This window comes from Podarcis cretensis (assembly GCF_951804945.1).
Source record: "Podarcis cretensis genome assembly, chromosome: Z".
Taxonomy (NCBI): domain Eukaryota; kingdom Metazoa; phylum Chordata; class Lepidosauria; order Squamata; family Lacertidae; genus Podarcis; species Podarcis cretensis.
The window spans coordinates 41,634,847-41,645,769 of NC_137184.1; the positions used below are offsets into that span (position 1 = coordinate 41,634,847).

Here is a 10,923-nt window from a genome sequence, read left to right on the forward strand (position 1 = left end):
CTGTGATATTCTAGCGAGGAAGCTGGTAAAATGTGGGTTGAACAAGGTAACTGTTAAGTGGATTTGTAGCTGTTTGACTGACTGAACCAGCTACAAATTCCTCATCGTTCTGGAATAAAGTTACAAGTGGGGTGCCACAAGGTTCTGTCCTGGGCCCATTGCTGTTCAATGTCTTTATAAATTACTAGGATGAAGGAATTGAGGGGATGCTCATCAAATTTGCAAACTGGGAGGGGTAGCTAAATGCCGCAGAAGACAAAATCAGAATTCAAAATGACCTTAACAGATTGGAGAACTGAGCGCAAGTTAACAAAATGAATTTCAATGTGGACAAATGTAAGGTTCTGTACTCAGGCAGGAGGAACCAGATTCACAAATATAGGATATGGGATGCCTGGCTTACTAGCAATACATGTGAAAAGGATCTAGGGGTCTTGGTGGACCACAAGCTTAACATGAGTCAACAGTGAGATGCAGCAGCAAAAAAAGCGAATGCTATTCTAGGCTGCATCAACAGAAGTATAGCGTCCAGATCAAAGGAAGTAGTAGTCCCACTTTATTCTGCCTTAGTCAGACCACACTTGGAATGCTGTGTCCAGTTCTGGGCAACACAATTTAAGAAGGATGTTGACAAACTGGAATGTGTGCAGAGGAAGGCAACCAAGATGATCAAGGGTCTGGAAACTAAGCCTTATGAGGAGCGCTTGAAGGAGCTGGGTATGTTTAGCCTGGAAAAGAGGAGATATGATTGCCATCTTCAAATATCTTAAGGCCTATCACATGGAAGAGGGAGCATGCTTGTTTTCCCCTGCTCTGGAGGGTAGGACTCGAACCAGTGGCTTCAACTTGCAAGAAAGGAGATTCCGACTAAACATTCGGGAAAAGTCTCTGACAGTCAGAGCTGTTTGGCAGTGGAACAGACTCCCACGAGAGGTGGTGGACTCTTCTTCCTTGGAGGTCTGTAAGCAGAGGTTGGATGGCCATCTGCCATGGATGCTTTAGCTGAGATTACTGCATTGCAGGGGTTGGACTAGAGGACCCTTGGGGTCCCTTCCAATTCTATGGCAAGCAGATTCATTGTGAAACAGAAAATGAAGGTTTCGATACCAGAATATAATATCAGGTTCGGGTGGGAGGGATATTTTCATCACTGTGCACTGTAGTCTTAATAGAATTCAGCTCTCCAACATGTATTTTTTTATAAAAAGTCTGAGATGAATGCAAGTGACACTTTTAGCATAATTTCTAGGTTGCCCCTTAGATAATCTGGAACAGCCTTCGTCAAATTGGTGCTGTTCAGATGCTATGGACTGCTATGTCTATCTGCCCCAGCCAGCACATCTGAGAAGGCTGGTCCTAACTGTTTCAAACTAGCAAACACTGTTGTCACTTCTTCTCCGGTGACTTAATATTTCTTGTGTTTTATTTGCTAGAATAACCTCTCCAACCCCCACATCTTCATTTAGTGTACAAATAGCTGTTGAACAAATAGCTTTATCTCCTTTGCTTGCAACTTGCATGCAATGAGTCAGCTCCAATTTGAATTGCCACTTCTATTTACTTTGGTCTTCGAAAGCAAAGTTTTATACATGATGACAGATCCATCTGTTGATGCATCCAATTGCAGGCAATTTCCCCTCCCTGGGGAAGTCGAGGTCTGAAGGGATGCTGCCCAAGCACTGGGATTTGGCGTATCACACAAGCATACATGTTGAGTTCCAAAATCACAAAGCTCTTTTTCAAATCACAGCGGCAAGCTGCAGTATATACAGTCCAGTCCACTCTTATTATGCCATTGTCTCAGTACGAATGTGCCATACAGTGGTACCTCAGGTTACGTACTTAATTCGTTCCGGAGCTCTGTTCTTAACCTGAAACTGTTCTTAACCTGAAGCACCACTTTAGCTAATGGGGCCTCCCACTGCCGCCGCACGATTTCTGTTCTCATTCTGAAGCAAAGTTCTTCACCCAAGGTACTATTTCTGGGTTAGCGGAGTCTGTAACCTGAAGCTTATGTAACCTGAAGCGTATGTAACCCGATGTACCACTGTATTATTCAGGTAAGCATACATCTCCTCCTGGGGGGAAAATAAGCCCTTTGTGCAGGTGGCTGCCTATTCAGACCTTTAATTTCTCTCCATGTCCCAGTTCAACAGTCATAACATTTAGATCAGTTATGGGGAACCTGTGACTCTCCTGATTTTGTTGTTCTCTGAGTTCTATCTTCTCCAGCCATTCTGGCCCATGGTCAGGGATGATGGGAATTACAATCCAGCAACAGCTGGAGGACCACAGGCTCCCCAGCTATATGTTTCCGATGGAGGAACTGCTTGGATGTGGTGAATTATCTGGTTTCTCACATGATCTGGAAGAAGGAAAACAGCCAATGAAAAAAAGAACCACATGGTTGCAGCGATTGATTTTGTTAATTTCTCCTCCAGTGTTTTTCAGCCAGATGACAAGGCTGCCTTGTTTTCTCCACCTAAGTCAGGCGTTATTACAGGAGTGTTATGAAACCTGCCCATAAGGGAGTGTCTTCCATGATGCAACTACAGAATATGGGCTGGGACTGTCCTAATGAAATCAATGGGCACAAGGCCTTGACTATAAACTTGCAGGTGCTGTAGAGATGTTGCCCGAGTAGATAGTACTTGACTAGATGACCTTGTTGCTTGACTCAGCATGCTTCCAGATAACCTACTTACTGAGAATTCATCCTGATTTGTTTGTGGGGAGACTAGACGACATTGCATCAAAGCGAGCATTAATTCACATTTTATACTGCAGTTTCATGTTATTTGCCTAATCACCAAAAGCCTGATCTTCTGGGGAAGTGGCTTTGTTAAAAGACACCCCCCATCAACTATAATTGCAAGACCTGAATTTACTGGCATGCTGTTGAATTCCAACCTGAAAATGTTGAGAGGTTGGAAGCCTCCTTTGTACAGAACAGCTTTCCTCATATGGCATTGTCTATGCAGGTATTTTAGCCAACACAAGCTAGGTAAGGTAAGGTATGATCATAGAATCATAGAATCATAGAGTTGGAAGAGACCACAAGGGCCATCGAGTCCAACCCCCTGCCAAGCAGGAAACACCATCAGAGCACTCCTGACATATGGTTGTCAAGCCTCTGCTTAAAGACCTCCAAAGAAGGAGACTCCACCACACTCCTTGGCAGCAAATTCCACTGTCAAACAGCTCTTACTGTCAGGAAGTTCTTCCTAATGTTTAGGTGGAATCTTCTTTCTTGTAGTTTGGAACCATTGCTCCGTGTCCGCTTCTCTGGAGCAGCAGAAAACAACCTTTCTCCCTCCTCTATGTGACATCCTTTTATATATTTGAACATGGCTATCATATCACCCCTTAACCTCCTCTTCTCCAGGCTAAACATGCCCAGCTCCCTTAGCCGTTCCTCATAAAGCATCGTTTCCAGGCCTTTGACCATTTTGGTTGCCCTCCTCTGGATACGTTCCAGTTTGTCAGTGTCCTTCTTGAACTGTGGTGCCCAGAACTGGACACAGTACTCCAGGTGAGGTCTGACCAGAGCAGGATACAGTGGCACTATTACTTCCCTTGATCTAGATGCTATAGTCCTTACCTATGGTAAGGTAAGGTAAGGTAACAAAAACAAGAGGCAAAGGTACCTTTGGCTTCTTTAAAAATGAGAGTGTGCTTCCTCAGAAACAATGACTGCAAATGCAAAGTTCAAGTGTGTACACCCATGAAAGGGAATCCATAATGGATCTTCTAGAACTTACATGCAAGTGTTTTGTAAGTTGAGCATGGGAGCAGCTGCTGGAAATCAAGTCTGTAACATTTTTTTAAAAAAACCATTAATAAGGTTTCTGTCCCACCTTTCTGAGGCCTGTTGAAGACAACGTACATAAATTCAAAAAGCCATCACACTAAAACATCTTGGTAAAGCACAAAAATAAAAAGACAAGCGTGGCAGGTAACAAACAATCCTACATGCAAAGCTTTACCTAAGTGGTGGCAGACACTGGGCTCTCAAATTTCAGCAGCACCCTGTTTGATGCTAAAATTAGGTGTGTGTGTCCCCCCCCCACCTCTCCCGCTCCTTTTCACAGCATTGTTATGGTGCCCTTGCAGCTAATGCCCAGTGCCACAGCACCAGCTGTGCCACCCTAAAACCACTTCTTATGCAAGGCAATGAAGCAAAAATCCACTGGTATTTGATGACTGGTGGGAAATGGCAAAAGCGTGTGCTTATTTTAGATGACATCATGAGTAGATCACAAGTGTGGAGACACCAGGAACATTTTATATGGCGTTTGCTTAGCAATTTATACCCTGCTTCACCAGTTTGTTCAAATAAGTCCTTCACATTTCAGCAACCACAGTCCACACAGTGCATGCCTCTCTAGCAAAAGTGCTTGCTGGAAGAGGGTGGGATGGCTATAGAGACATTTCACAAGTAGCCCAGTGCTATGTTGTTTGTTTGTTTATTTATTGCATTAATGCAGGGATGGGAGCCTTCAGGCCCATTAGGCCCCAGGCCTCCCTATCTGGCTCCCGGATCTGTCCCCAAACCACATCCCTTATTGGCTCTACTTCACACCCTAAATGTTATTTCCTGGCTGGAATGTGTCATTGAATTCTGATAAAGCCTCATGTTTGTCTAGCAAAGAATCTACCTACTGTAGAAAAGTAACATTTGCATCTGTTCTTCAGCTTTGCTTTCAGCCCTACCTGTCATTGTCATGTTCCTCTTGAAAGCATGCCCAGAAGGGAATGTGGCCTTTGGAATGAAGAAAGGTTTCCTACCCTTTTATTAATGAAAAGCCTCTCTGGGTGTCATAAAAACAAAGCAACAAACGTAAGAAACAACCAGTGCAGAAAGTCCTCTGTGTCCAGGGGGGCACGTGGTGGAGGGGGATTGTGCAGCCATTCAGAAACACTAAAGAGCACATCATTCCCATGTGGTCGGAGGAGGTAAGAACAAAAGAGCCCTTCTGGATTAGGCCAGTGGTCCATCTAGCCTATCAGCCTGTTCTAGCCTATCAGCCTGTTCAGTAGTACAAGCTCATATATGATATCACAGGACAGTGGATCTTATAGCATAGCAGTAGTGGCTGTTCTGTTGAAAGCTACAATTCAGTACAATGAATAGTATATATTATTTTTTCAAACTTACAGTCGGTTACGTCTTGTGTGTTTATTGAATATGTTTCACATAACCAGAGGTTTGTTGTTGTTTTGCCCATGTAGGAAACTCACAAGCAAGATCCAAGCACAAGAGACCTCTCCCCTCCTGAGGAGAGGAGAGGACACATGGAGAGCCAACACATGGAGAGCCACGTGTTGTGGTGAGATCACCCAACTGCCTGCTTGTTGCTGGGGCGGGCCCATTTGGATGACCTCCGCACCTCATTGGTTGCCTCTTTGTTGCTGGGAAAATTTTTCTGTAGGCTGGGGTTTGATTGGCAACTAAGGGGCTATTTAAGGGGCTGCACGAGGCGAAGTACTTGCTCTTTCTCATCGTGCAGCGGACCTCCCTCCCTCCCTATAATTTAAGGTTGTGTTTTTGACCTTGCTATGCCTGTCTAGAGGTCATCTGTTTTTGGAGCGGGGCCCCCATAGAAATTTTGCCACTTGGATGATTGGCTGGTGCCGTTTGGTTTTTGCCTACCATGTAGCAGATAGTCACAACTTTGTAAGTTTGGTGGTTAGGCATTAGTTCATTCTTTGGTGGAGGGGATTATGGATTGGCTGTGCCTGCCCCTCATTTTTGTTGCTGCTGCTAGGGAATTTTGTTAAAGGAATCCAGGGGCTCCATTTGCTCTGTCCAATCCCCTCTCAGGGGTAGGGCCAGGCCAGAGTTCCTGGGAGCATCTGGGGTGAACTAGAAGGTGGAAATCTGCCTCTGTGCTCCCCCGGTATGTTTTCCCTTACTGACCTCTGGAGGTTCCAGTTGTCAGTCCTGTTCCTGCCGGTGCAGGTTCAGGTAGTACGAACCAATGCCTAAGCAACCACTCCCATGCTGTAATCAATAAAGTTGTGGCCAAATTAACCCCCCAAAATCTTAAACAAATATTCTGTGTCCTGTGTGATTTATTTTGGAGGGGGTTTGGGGGTCTTCACACGCAACTGGTATTCAGAAGCATCAGTGGCTCCAACCTTGGAGGCAGAGCAGAGCCATCATGGCTAGCATAAAGCCATCAGTAGTTTTATCCTCCGTGAATTTCTCCACTTCTCCAATATGTGAGCGAGTTCCATAGTTTAGCTGTGTGCTACATGAAGTACTTTTCCTTATCTGTTTTGAAACTTTCAGCTTCATTGAATGCCCACAAGTTATAGTGTTATAAGAGACGGAGAAAAACTTTTCTCTATCCATATTCTCCATGTCATGTTATAAACTTCTATCTTGTCACCTCCGACGCGCTTTTTTTCTGTAAACTAAGAAGTCCCAAATGCTGCAACCTTGGTGTTGAAAGCCATTTATGAATGAAGCAGAATTTTCTTCAGTAGTCAGATGGCATTTCACTGCTAATGTCAACAAAGGTACAGTGGTACCTCGGGTTACATACGAGTCAGGTTACATACGCTTCAGGTTATATACGCTTCAGGTTACAGACTCCGCTAACCCAGTAATAGTACCTCGGGTTAAGAACTTTGCTTCAGGATGAGAACAGAAATCGTGCAGCAGCGGCACGGTAGCAGTGGGAGGCCCCATTAGCTAAAGTGATGCTTCAGGTTAAGAACAGTTTCAGGTTAAGAACGGACCTCCGGAAAAAATTAATTTCTTAACCCAAGGTACCACTGTACTGTGTTCATAAGAATTAGCAGATTCGCACCAAAACATTGGCACAATTAGTCCACTTTGTGCTGTGCAAACAACGAGTCCTTATATTTCTATGAATATTTATTTTGTTTCTAACCAAGCAGGGAATTTCTGAGAAAGTTTTATAGGCATATCCCCACCTAAACAGGAATTTCAGGATCAGCAGTGTTGGTCAAGAGCTAATTTAAGGCAGGGCTAGGGTTGAAATAGGATTGTGGTTAATTTGCATGGTTATAATTACGTGCTCTTATAACCTCATTGCACACACACACACACACACACACAAACCAAAGGTAAATAGATTCAGCGTTTATTTTCCCCCCTGCTTCAAAACTTAGAAATTTATGTTTTTTAAGAGTTGGTTCTATTTTAGCACATGTATTTTGGTGCAGTGTACCTTTCCTTCATTTGTTCTTTGTCCCAGCTGCTTTATTGGTCCTAAATAAAAACTGTCTATCTGCATACTTCTGGGTGCCACCAGCTACAGGAATTTACTCCACCCTTCGACACAAGTGGCACAGAGGAACAAGCAGGAAACTCTGGCAAATACTTGTGTGCTGAATGAGTCCTTGCCAACCTGGCAGTCTCCAAATGCTTTGGGCAACAACTCCCATCTGCCCCGGCCAACACTGGAGCTGTTGGGAGTTGCAATTCAAAACGTCAGGAGGTCTGCAGGTTTATGAAGGTTGTACTGGACAACTAACTTCCTTGGACAATGGACAGTGGTGGTGGTCGTGTCTATTGGAACTGGTGAGGCAGAAGGTTAGAAAGGCAACAAAAGCCAGAGCCAAAGCCAATGGCAGCTAATTCCAGTTTTGCCCCCATCCTCTTTTTAGACAAGTTCTGCAAGGGCAACACTAAGGCTGTGTACACATTGCAGCTTACTGCAGCTCCCACCTCTTGCATTTGAAACCAAGCACACATAATGTTACTGGCTATGGGGAAGCCCTTGCAGAACACCCACACACACATCACAATTATGGCAGCAGCAGCAAGGCGTTTTGCCTCAGGTGCCAAAACATCTTGGGCTGCTCTTGGTTGCCTGTTCAACAGTCCTCTCTATACAAGCAGGCTGTGATCAACAGGAGAATGGAAAGGGGGCGGCACACTTTGTTCGCTTCGTCCTCCCTCCCCATTGGCCGCCACATGGATTGGTCCCAGAGGAAGAAAGTGAGTGAAAGGAGCAGTGATGTCAGTGGTGAGGAGGAGATGGACCCTGCTTGTGGAGGGGACTCAATAAGGCTGGGTGGGAAACCGCAGGAGGGCAAATGTGGCCCTCCAGGTCATTCTATCTGGTGCTCAGAACTGTCCCCAGGTTGCACCACTCCCTGGCTCTGCGTTGCAACCTGAGCATTTTTGCTTGGCTGGTAAGAGTCCTTGAGCCCCCCAAAATGCCTCTTGCTTCTCAGGATGGACGAGAAATAAAGATAGTGTGTAGAAAGTAGTGCTTTGCAGTAAGGTACAAATTTACATTTGTTGTGCTGTCCATTTTGGCCTTTGGTTCCACCCACCACTAGCTTGTGGCCCTTGGCAGCTTGCCAGAAAGGGAATGTGGCCCTCAGGTTCTAAAAGGTTCTCCATCCTGCAATAAGGGTATCTAGTCCAGGGCCCTTCAGCAGCAGCACCCATTAAAACAGAAACAAAAGAATCCAGCATAAAAATGGAGCATGGGTCTTTGGATCACAGGAATCAGAGTTGGAGGCAACTATTTCATGCATCCATGCATGCATGTCACAAACACACAAACCCTAGTGGATGCCCAGGGAAAAAAGAAAGAGTGGGGGGAACACAACATTTACAAACTGTGTGCTTTGGTGGGGCAGGGGGGTGTTGAGATACAATTGTAGAGCAATGGCAGCTCCATGTGGCAACATCTCTAGGCTTGGCTGCCACTTCATGAATTATACTGGAAATGTAAAACAACAGTTTTGCAGCACAATATCGAGAAAAGATGGATTTCTTTTAGAAAAGCAAAGTTGTAAAAATGCCAAGGGATGTCCTGTGAGAATTGGCTGGAGCACTTTTCTCCTGCTGTTTAGCACCGCAGTTGCTAAGGGAAATTCAAATGCTTGCCATGACATCTGCATTATTCTGGAGACTGTGCAGTGTGGAGTTTGAGTACGTCAAACAGGTTGCATCTCCACTGATCGCAGTGCCCTTTCCCCATTGCTCTCGTCTCTGCAGACCACAGTTTCATGCTTCCCTGTGCTGAAACTGTGTGAGAGTTCCCAGGATTCTTTTGGGAAAGCTTAAATGCGCCTTAAATGTACAGTGTGGATGTGACCACTGGATCAGGATGCTGAACAAGATTGTTCTCATCTAAAGGGGCTCTTTAGATGATTGTTCTCATCTAAAGGGGCTATTTTCATCCACAGCTCTCAAAAAAACAACAACAATTGCCTGTCTCCTTTTTCTGTTAGCTCAATTAACTTTTCAGGAAAGTACAACATCTCCAAGAAGGAGAGAGTGATGGCTGAGGGGGTTTGGGGATGGTTGAAAGTGTCATGCATGACCAACCCTTAATAAACAGGGACTACAAAAATTGGGGGCTCCTCAATATCCCGATAGGTCACAATTGACAGCTGGTGGCTTCTTTTGGATGGCTTAGTTGCATGTTGCAAAAGCAGCTTTAGAAAATTTGGGTTGGGCAGATTGATGCAGTCCTGGAATACATGAAGGAATAAGAAGGAAGAGTATCCTCTTTTCCCTTGCTGCACCTGGTTCATGCTCTTAGGACAGCTAGGAGATATTACAAGGAAGAAGCATTAGGTTTCCAAGTACAGTTGTGCTCTGTCACACAAGTGTAATATCAACATTTTACCCAGCAATGTTGGTAATACAGGGCTTTGGAAGAAGAAGAAGAAGAAGAAGAAGAAGAAGAAGAAGAAGAAGAAGAGGAGGAGGAGGAGGAGGAGGAGGAGGAGGAGGAGGAGGAGGAGGAGGAAGAGGAATTTATTTGTACCCTGCCCATCTGGCTGGGTTTCCCCAGCCACTCTGGGTGGCTTCCAACAAAGATAAAAATACATCAAAATGTCACACATTAAAAACTTCCCAGAACAGGGCTGCCTTCAGATGTCTTCTAAATGTCAGGTAGTTGTTTATCTCTTTGACATCTGATGGGAGGGTGTTCCACAGGGCGGGCGCCACTACCGAGAAGGCCCTCTGCCTGGTTCCCTGTAACTTCGCTTCTCACAGTGAGGGAACCGCCAGAAGGCCCCCGGCGCTGGACCTCAGTGTCAGGGCAGAACGATGGGGGTGGAGACGCTCCTTCAGGTATACTGGGCTGAGGCCGTTTAGGACTTTAAAGGTCAACACCAACAATTTGAATTGTGCTCAGAAACGTACTGGGAGCCAGTGTAGGTCTTTCAAGACCGGTGTTATGTGGTCTTGGCAGCCACTCCCAGTCACCAATCTAGCTGCTGCATTCTGGATTAGTTGTAGTTTCCGGGTCCCCTTCAAAGGAATGGATCTTCCAGCCCATTTCAACCACATACTCAGCTAAGGGAGGAAGGCTGACTATGATAAGCAGTCATAGAATCATAGAATCATAGAGTTGGAAGGGATCCCTCAGAATCATCTAGTCCAACCCTCTGCAATGCAGGAATATATAGCTGTCCCGAATGGGGATTGAACCCACAACCTTGGCATTATCAGCACCACTCTCTAATCAACTGAGCTGTCTGAGGTCAGTGTGCATGCTGCAAAACCACCAGTGCAGGGGAAAAGAAAATGCAGAAAGCAATAACTGGTGCAGAACTGATCTCCTGGAGAACCTCAGCTTTCATTTAAAACAAATGTTTTAAATGAAAACAAGCCCCTTATGCTTGCTGAGATACACCTGAAGAGATGTGCAGACTATTTTTGGTACTATCACAGAAGCCATGTGAGAGGTGACCAAAGATGAACCTGATCAACACATGCAGAAGAATGAAATAGTCAGAAGCTGAGGTGGTAGAATGGATTACTTCAGACAGCTAATGTTCTGAATGGTTCCTTTTTTAATGTCCCTATGTGTGTGTGAGCAACTCCCTTCTGTTAGAAGGCCAGCAGAGCAGGCAAAGTGACGGTCAAAAACCTTTCTCTCTGACATGCTACTTTGCAGGGGGTTCTTTAAAATG

The 10,923-nt window shown here is 45.1% G+C and overlaps 1 long non-coding RNA gene across 1 annotated transcript in view; it reads right to left on the reverse strand.

The window, feature by feature from the left end:
• Positions 1–2,034, reverse strand: part of LOC307208349 — a 113,590-nt gene extending 111,556 nt beyond the window's left edge. Inside the window, exon 1 of the long non-coding RNA XR_013835118.1 lies at positions 1,889–2,034. This is a non-coding gene — a long non-coding RNA (uncharacterized lncRNA). The remainder of the gene's footprint in view (positions 1–1,888) is intronic.
• Between the last annotated feature and the right edge of the window lie 8,889 nt (positions 2,035–10,923).